This window comes from Centruroides vittatus, unplaced genomic scaffold, assembly GCF_030686945.1.
Source record: "Centruroides vittatus isolate TY-2023 unplaced genomic scaffold, ASM3068694v2 contig_1416, whole genome shotgun sequence".
Classification (NCBI taxonomy): Eukaryota; Metazoa; Arthropoda; class Arachnida; order Scorpiones; family Buthidae; genus Centruroides; species Centruroides vittatus.
The window spans coordinates 382,207-391,833 of record NW_027120889.1 but is presented as its reverse complement, the minus strand read 5'-3'; the positions used below and the strand labels follow the sequence as shown (position 1 = coordinate 391,833).

Genomic DNA, 9,627 nt, shown 5'->3' with positions numbered 1-9,627 from the left:
TTATAAATCTTTTTTAAAAAAATAATAATATACATGGAACGTGTTAAAAACTAATATGACTAGAAAAAAATGCGAAAAATTCCCTTCAAAAATTAATTTAGTATATAAAAAAAAAAAAAATTGGTTGATGTTACCTGTGGTTCCAAAATGGCGGCTCGTCTCTGATTCCAGCAAATAGAAGAAAGGAAACAGTGGGGACGCACGTTCTAACCTAACCTAACCTATTCTAATAATTTTGTTGGTAATAATTATGGTAATTTATTAGAATAGGTTAGGTTAGGTTAGAACGTGCGTCCCCACTGTTTCCTTTCTTCTATTTGCTGGAATCAGAGACGAGCCGCCATTTTGGAACCACAGGTAACATTAACCAAAAAATAAGAATAGGAATTTTTAAACGGTATTATTATTATTATTATTGTGGTTATTAAGCTATATCTGTTTATAATTTTTTTAAAAAAATCTTCTTACAAACATTTCTTCCGTATTAAATTGATTTCTCCGAATAGAAAAATCAAAGAAAATAAAAAGATTTTACGCTGATTTAAATATAATTTCCCCGTAAAAATTAAGAAAGAATGTGCTTTAATTTACCTATTTTTTTTTATTAATTTTTATAGAAATTTTATTATTATCTAAAGGCACAATTATTTATTTATTTTTCCTTTGTTTTTTTTTGGGAAGATGTGTAAAATTCTTAATATAAAGTTGTTTATAAGAATTTAAATTTCCTTTACGGAGAAAATAGCCAAAAAAAGGTGCAACCCATTTCGTTTTCTGACTAGAAATTATGGGATTTTAAGAGATCCCCGCATATATATATATATATATTTTTTTTTTTTTTGTATTTTCTGTTTTATATATATATATATTTATATATATTTAACATGAAAAAAGAAATAAAGAAAAAGGGTAACAGACTTGGCTGTCGGTCTGTTCGTCAGCATAGCATCACAACATAGTTTACGTTACGCAGACACATTGAATGTCCAATATACAAATACTGTAGACAGATGAACTTCTTCTCCTCATCTTCGTTATTGTCGAGGATTAACATTTTAAGATCCATCTGACTTGTGCCTCTTGAGAGGACTTTACTTTATCACATCTGAAAGAGAGGAACGTGCTTTAATTATAATGCAACAGATTCAAATGTCGTAAAAATAAGCGCTGCCCTTCGCGTCGCGTCGCGCCGCGCAGCGCTTATATTATGTATTACTCCGCTATACTTATTTAAAAACTTATTTCCAAAATCGTAAAAAAAACTACATTTGAAATTTTTGATTAAAATTAATCCGGATAACTGATTTAAAAAGTAGATGATTGTATTGTATAAGAGCTGGGCGTAAACGTTCGCGTCGCGCAGCTAACCTTCACGCGCTACTCTGACAAAAAAGTTTATCTCGTTATCAACGTTATTGAAAATATTTATTTATTTAAAACTTTAATATCATTTAAATGTTTTTGAAATTATACATTACACTTTAAAAATGCAAACGATTTATTTTTACCAATATGTATAGTTTGAGTAAAGTCGTAGCGAACGGTCGCGACGCGTCGCTTCGCACCCACACCATAAACACATCTGTTTCGTATTTTACTATATTACTACTCCAATTAAATTTAATATTTTAAATTATTTAGTGCTTAATTTTTTCTAGAAACAAAAAGGAAAAAAAAAAAGATTTTATAAATCTGAAGAGTTACGAAGTCAGCGAGGTAGCGACGCGACGCGACGCGACGCGATAACACCTCACATTTCTAGCTATTCTAGTCATTAAAATAAACTTTTTACAAATATAACCGAGTAAATATTATATACTAATGCTCTTATTTTTACAATTAAAAATCTATATTTATAACCACGTATCGTACTATTGATGTTATAGTAACTAATCCTCATTAAACGAAGAGTTCGGGATAGAATCTCTGGAAATCATTTTTCAACTCGCATTAAAATCAACTAAATCAAATAAATTTGATTACATTTCTAAATTTATCTTGTTCCAGATAGCAAAGAGCCCATAAAAGATCGTCTAACAAATACGTCACACGCTCCATTGGGACCTAAGAAGTCACGTATAACTGTTAATGTCACATGATCCCATTCTCTGATTTATGGTATCTCCTCCGTCTCTACATCATTAAAATTTAGGTTTGTAAGATTGAAATAACGTTCGAAATCTGATATATTCTTCATTATTTAATTTACAACTTCATCGAAATTGGGCTTTAATTTTGGGTTTTAATTAATTATCATAAGAGAGATTCGGCTCTGAAAGTTCTTCTAGTTTGCATTAGAATAATGGCGAAATTCAAATATTTTATAGAATTATTTCAATTTTATTTATTAAAGAATGGATTTTAAAGACATTTCTTATCTAAATACTGAATAATATTTTTAAAAATTTATAAAAATAGAAGGCATTTTTCTTTTTTAGATAAGATGCTACGTACTGGATGAATGAGATGACTTGTATGTAAAAATAACTCATTTTAAAACATGTAATAATTATTTTATGAGGTTTTAGGCTATTAGTTTATTTTCTAAAATATACATTAATTTTATTTAAAAAATTAATTAAATTTATAAGGGATTTTGTATTTAATTGCTAAGTATCTTATGCGATCTTTCGTCAAATCCTGGGGAATAAAGTAAAAACATGGACAGGTAATTTTTAATTCTGTGGATCAATCTGGTTAAATCTAATTTAAATATTTAAGAATCTGAGCTAAATATTAGCTAAAATTAAGAATACTTTCCAACATTCCTCCACACTCAAGGTGCATTCCATTTTGGATCTACTTCGCGTGTCAAGCATACCACTAAATGACATTTTGTATATGTATATATATATTCTAGTTATTATATAAATTTTATACTGCAAAATGATAATTTCAAGTATCATTTCCATCGTGTGAACAGTATCAGGAACTATACCAACTGATATTTTGTATTGATTAACGTGAGAGACCAGTACACTTTGTCCAACAGTGGTTAGGTGGATAACACCACTTTAACACTAGTAGTGGGTTAGCACACATTCTCCACACATCAAGTAAGCCTGAAATGCATATCCCTAATTAATATCGTGGCTTCACGAACTTACAAATAGATTTAAAAACTAGAAAACAAACTTAAATATGGGAGAGGACTCGAGTTTTCAATATGTTGAATGTACTAAATTAAAATTTTCTAGACGATCTGAGTTTATATTTATTAAAATTCTCCTTCCAACTCCTCTGTAGAATCCTAAATAATAAACTACATTTATTTTGTTATATTCCATAAACTTCATTTCTTAGAATCATTCACCTGTAAGATATAGATTTTTTTCTTTCTAGAAGTCAGTTATCATTCTAGATATTTTCTGTATTTAATATTATATATATATATATATATTGATTTTAAGATCTAACTTGTAATATAATGAATGAAACGTAAATTTTTTGGCCCATTTTGCTGCAATGAAAATAAAATTATGCTTTTTTTTAAAAAATTCTATTTTAATATTACTTCATTCTCTGGCAAGAAAGGAATATTACTGAAATGTCTTAAAAATTGGGCTGCAAATTAAAAATAACGTCAGATTTATTGAGGTTAATGATGTTAATCAATTATATATCTTGTTTACAACTGTTTTTGTGGTATCCTCCCTTGAGTCACATCTCCTATCTTCTTATATAAGCCTATAAAAATGATTATTCTTTTTTATAACGGATTATATCATCATCAAACATGTACACTTATCATTTTTAATTACTTATTACCGCATCAAAAATGGATAAAAACAGTTTTAGTAACGTAAGAAATAAATGAAAATCCAGCAACGAGTTGCATAACTTTCCCGGCAAAAAACAGTTAAATTGTGCGTGGTGCCATCTGTTATGAGATTTTATTTTAAAAATATTTTATATTATTAATTATTATAAAATGTCAAAGAAGCTTGATTCTGAGGGTAGGGATGAGTTTTATAAGATATTGTAATTGTCAATAACGAGATAAGACGCATTACCTCTTCTATCTCTCCATTCCCTTAACCTTTAACAACCAAAATTTAAGAGCATCAATGCCTCTAATACACGAGCCTACCAGCAAAATTTCAGAAATTTTTGGCAAAAGGCACACAAGTTATTAAGCTTCAAAGTGAGTGAACGAAATCGTGCCCTCCCCCCACACACACACGTCCATACGTACAAAAAAAACCCCCCAACTTATTTGCATTTCTCGACATTTCAAGCGCTCCCGAGACCAAAAATGTAAACATTTTGGGGGGTGGGTCAATTTTGGGTGTTCTATTAATATATAACAGTCGGGAAAAGTAAAAAAACACACGAACTGCAATTGTATGAAAATATCTATTCGCCTGCAGAACAAGAACGTCGATCTCATTAAAAAAAAAGAGGAAGCTTCAACTTTCCAAAAATCATTCCTAAGTAGATTTTCACTATAATTAAATAACCTATTTAAATGCCATAAATGCGTTAAGTGCCTAGCAAATATACACAGAGGTTATTTATGTGTAATTCGATCCTCTCGCATAGACATCAAGTAGATGGGTTATCTGAAAGGCATTTAAGATAATAATCCTACTGTTTATATTTCTTAGAATTTATCGAAGCAATTCCTCTCGACAGCCAAGAGATCATTTTATTAATAAATTGTATATTTATTAATCGGTACAGACGTGGAGTTAAATATAATTATGTACACTTTCCGTATTTAAAGTATGAAATTAAACATGTCTAACCACCGTTAAAACATAGGAATTAGGACATGGCCAGGGGCTCGTGTGGCTCTTTAATATCAAAGTTTGTGAGGAAGAGGAAATGGGCGGGATGCTGTCATACAATGTAACATGCTGAAATGCATCGTGTCGTTTGCGTAATGAATATTTCCTGCGGTTGTAACTACGAATCAATAACAACTTATGAACTTTCTGTACGTTAATACGAGAAAATATAAGTTTATTCTATAACTTAAGACATTAAATTGCCTTATAACTTCTATATAAGTCATATAAACAATAGGTAAAAAGTACGAATAATTCATTAAATACACAGGATGTTCTAATTATTTTAAAACATATTTACTTTCCTAGCTGTTATATATAACAGCTGGGAAAGTATGGCGATTGCTCAAAAAATGAATCCCCCAAAAAAAATTTAAAAATTTTTGGTTTTAGGGGATCTTGAAACGTCGAGAAATGCAAAAAAAAGTCGGTGTGTTTTGTGTATGTATGGATGTTAGTATGTAGGGGCACGATTTTTTACTCAATTTGAAGCTTAATAGCACACGTAATTTTTGTCGAAAATTTCTGAAATTTTTCAGGAAGATTTATGTATTAAGGAGAAATATTTCTGAGAAATTTCAGGAAAATCGAATCATTAGTTCGGGAGATATAGCCCCACTCTCTTCATATCTCTCCGAGCAATCTGAAGATTTAATGGTAAAACTAGCAATTATTAAGGATGAAAACAAAGAATGTCGGGAAAGTCCAACAACAACAACGTTGCAAGCTTTTTTTTTACTTTCTTAAATTTATGCAATGTTAATAATTTGGCATATTTGGGAGCATACATACGTCCCAGTTTGTCCGGGTATGTGCCAATTTCTCCTGTTTTTAACCCTCAAAAAATATGGCAAAATTTTAAATCGAACTATTTTATAGGTCTTCTAATGCTGTATAACCAATTCAAAAGTCCATATATAAATAATTTTTAAGAAAATAATCTAAGTTTTACCATTTTTAGACCCTTTAGACCCACCAGTTTATATTTTCTTACAAACGAAGAATGATGAAATGAATCACCATCCTCCGCGAGTTTACGAAAGATGTAAATATAATTAAAGTTGGAAGCTGGTGAATTCTGGATAATTTCATACAATTTCTTTGCTTCTAAAAGCTTAAATTTTGCTAAAATTTCAAATTTATTTGTGTAGTTACATGACGGTGTAGTCAAATTTTATTTATAAACTCAATGAAGATGGGTTGATGAGGAGCAATTCGTTCGGTAGAGCATCACCATCCTCATCCTACACGCATCCATAAATACATTTTTAGAATATATATAATTTCGTAGACAAAACATGACGATAAATAGTAAAGGGATACGAGTTTTAACTCACTCTGTATACAGAAATTTTATTTATTTATTCATTCATTGGTGCTCCTGCTGCTCCTGCCACGTTTCTCTCACTAGTTACTAGTTGTAAAATCTTATACATCCCGTAAATTAGACAATGCTGACAATCTATTTATAGACGAATAAGGGGGGAAAAGGTTAAAAAAATGGCTCCATTCCAGAAAGGTCATCGAGATCTTTCTGCCATTCTTTAACTAAAAGAGGATTCGATTTTCAAGGCTGCGAGAGATGAGTATGATGATCTTTCTACGTGTATTATAAATAGTGAAAATATAAGTCGAGAGCGAATAGCGAGAAGCGACGGAGAGAGATAGCATAATAATAACGAACTACAGTAGTTTGTATCGTGATTATCTCAATTGTTTATGTTAGAACTGCGTATTTTAAACACACATTAAACAACAGATAAAGTGCAAATCGGTTGCAGAATTGCTTTTTTCCTTTTTTTCTTGAGAAAGCGAGAGCGCGGTTGTTGCAGGTGTCTCGCTTTCGCTCTCTCGCTCTCTCATCTGAAACGATGCATTAGGCGCTCAATACAGCATTTTCTAATTATAATTTCTATTGTTTTCATTAGTAAACGTAATCATTCATAGTATTTTAAAATATTTCTTAGCTCTGGTATGAAATAAGAATAGATATGAGCTTCGTAAACAATATACTCGGCGCGAGGCTCGACGCGTTGCATGGCGCAGCGCAAATTGAAACTTTGCTTCACTCACACTACTCATGAATGTATAAATTTAATTTGAGTAAGTAAGTAAGTAATAATAATAATAATAGATATATTAACACTCGTTAAATATTGCTAAATTTATATTATATAAAATTATATATAAAAATATAGATTAGGATCAGTATCGCGCGATTTATCCGCGACGCGAACGAAGCGACAATCTGTATATATACAAAAACCTGGCACCTCGAAGAAGAAAAAGGTACAGATCGATATTTATAAAATCTTTAAATATAATTAAATTAATTTAACAAAGATAAGAAATCGTATAAACTCCGTAAACAATCTGCACCGGCGACGCGACGCGACGCAATGCGAACGAAGCGACAACCCGTATATATACAAAAACTGGCACCCCCCGGAGTAGAAGGGGGCACAGAATCCCGGAGAGGGATAAAAACGGGATATTTTTCAACCGTTACTTTAGAAAAATAGCGTATTTTAAAGGGAATATATGGCTATTTCTTCTTTTAAAGGTGAGTATCAGGGGTGATTGATTTATAGTGTGTAGCAGTTACAGTAGAGATTGTGGGTGTCAGACACCTACATATGACTTTGACATAGTCGGGTCCGAGTCAGTGAACTTGTAACGATCACGTGTCAGTTGCACTTCTCTTTACTGATTCGTCTGTCCTTCAACTTGGCTGATGTAATCGACTGGGGAAGTGCTTCTTACATCGTTACTTTTTTCTAAATATAATTACTTTACAATTTTATTTTTATTTTTATTTTTTTGACCCGTCAGAACAGTTAATAACGTACCAGAAATTGAGGTCAGCCGCCACTTTGCCCATTCTCTACTTAACTCAATTTTCATATAAGCCACTCTAAACACTTAAAAAAACAATTTTTAAAGGTATTTTTATTAATTTAATTTAAATTATATTAACTAGGAAAAAGTTAGTTAAATTAGGAAAAAAAAATTCGTAAATAAACGTAAATAATTCGTGCGGTAAATAAAGTAAATTAAGCAGAGTTTTTACACTTTTTTTCCTTTAAATTAACGTGCAACTACCTGCTTCTGCTGGGCATTTCTCGGGATTTTGAGGGTGAGATCGGGTTAAGATAGGGTGATAAAAACCGACTTAGCACATTTATTGACCGGAGTATTTACAATAATGAAGATGAAAAACACAATAAGATTGGCTTTAGTTAATAACGGGTAGACTTTAGAGATGATTGGGAGAACAATAACAGTAGGTGTCACAGAATATTTTTGCAAAACTAGGTACTGATACGTTGAACTGTATGGCACCATTCAACTAACAAACATACTTTATAAGTTAAGAGGGGTGGTCTTTAAAAGTGGTTGGGGTACACAGTGGTTCTTCTAAGGTGTCGAAGAATAGCCATGCCAAATTTGAATGGTATAGGACCTTTTATCATACATGCATGCATACATTTTTGACTTTTATGTACAGTACATAGAAAACACGCAATATTTTGTACACTCGCACAGAAAAAACTCTTTTTTTTAATTATATTTACTCGAAAATCCGTTCAAAATGACGTTTTCGACGACATTTTAGAATGATAAATAAGAACATCGCAGTATTTTTAAACGACAAATATTTTCCCATATATTTATATATAACTTCATTGGTATGTAGGCACATAATAATAAGTAACACGTGTATAAATATAGGGAAAATATATATATACGATGCTTTAAAACAATAAAAAATAGCAATAACTATAAAATATTTTCCTTTTCTTTAGCAATAACGGCACAGAAAACAATTTTGAGAGTTGATTTTACGAGATTTGAGAAAACGCAATATCTGTTGAAAGGTGGTAAAACTCTGAAGGTGAAGAGAAGTTTCTACTCACTTATTTTGCTTTCAGCGCTGATTTTACTGAATATTTGACAAAATAAAACAGTGTCATCCTAAGCATTTTCAATTGTATACAGGGGGGAGCGCCTGGACACACAACTGCCATTCCGATGTATTCTTGTATAAATAAAAACTCTGTTTCATAACTGAAATTATAGATAAAAGTATTTTTCTAGAATAAAACGAGAGTCGACATTTTTATCGATTCTAAAAATATAAGATATATATTTTTTTTCGAATTCTTGAGCTGTCGTTTGAAAGATTTATACTTAAAAGTGAGACGTATGATGCGAAGATAAATCACTTTAGCACGAATCATTTGTCAAATAATATGAATACAAATTTATAAATTTCGATAGGCGTTAATAACTTCTTACTCTTGTTTTTTTTTTTTTACTTTTCCGGCTGTTATGTAACAGGGAAATTACGTCGATTGGTCAAAAATGACCCCTAGCACGATTATTTGGGGTATTTTTTCTCTGTATGTATGGATTTTTTCGCCCAATTTGAAGCTTAATAACTCCTGTACCGTTTGTGAAAAATTTTTGAAATTTTGCAAGGAGGTTTGTGTATCGGGGAAGAATATTTAAGAAAATTTTCAGGAAAATCGGAATATTGGTTCGGGAGATATGGCCCTTAATATGAAGCAATCTGTAGACTTAAAGGTAACGGTAGTAATTATTAGGGATGAAAACAAATAAAAAAATGCTAAATTTTCTATATTTAACGCCTTTTTCTCATTATTTCGTATTAATAATTTTTTAAAAAAGTCCGAATTAATATGAATTTCGTAATTTTTCTCGTGTGAATGAACAGGATCCATCTTTTATTATTAGTAGGAATGTCGCTTTGTTAGATTTAAGCGGTTTAATCGAATATTTCTATATTATAATTCGTTTTAAAAATGATTAATGA

General features: G+C 30.9%; 1 protein-coding gene across 1 annotated transcript in view; it reads right to left on the bottom strand.

Annotated features, from left to right (window-relative positions):
- Positions 1 to 851: 851 nt before the first annotated feature.
- The window catches only part of LOC136968193 (octopamine receptor beta-2R-like), a 102,557-nt gene continuing 93,781 nt past the window's right edge, over positions 852 to 9,627 (bottom strand). The window contains exon 2 of the mRNA XM_067262165.1: positions 852 to 1,105. The gene's annotated coding sequence lies outside the window, so the exon portion shown is untranslated. The remainder of the gene's footprint in view (positions 1,106 to 9,627) is intronic.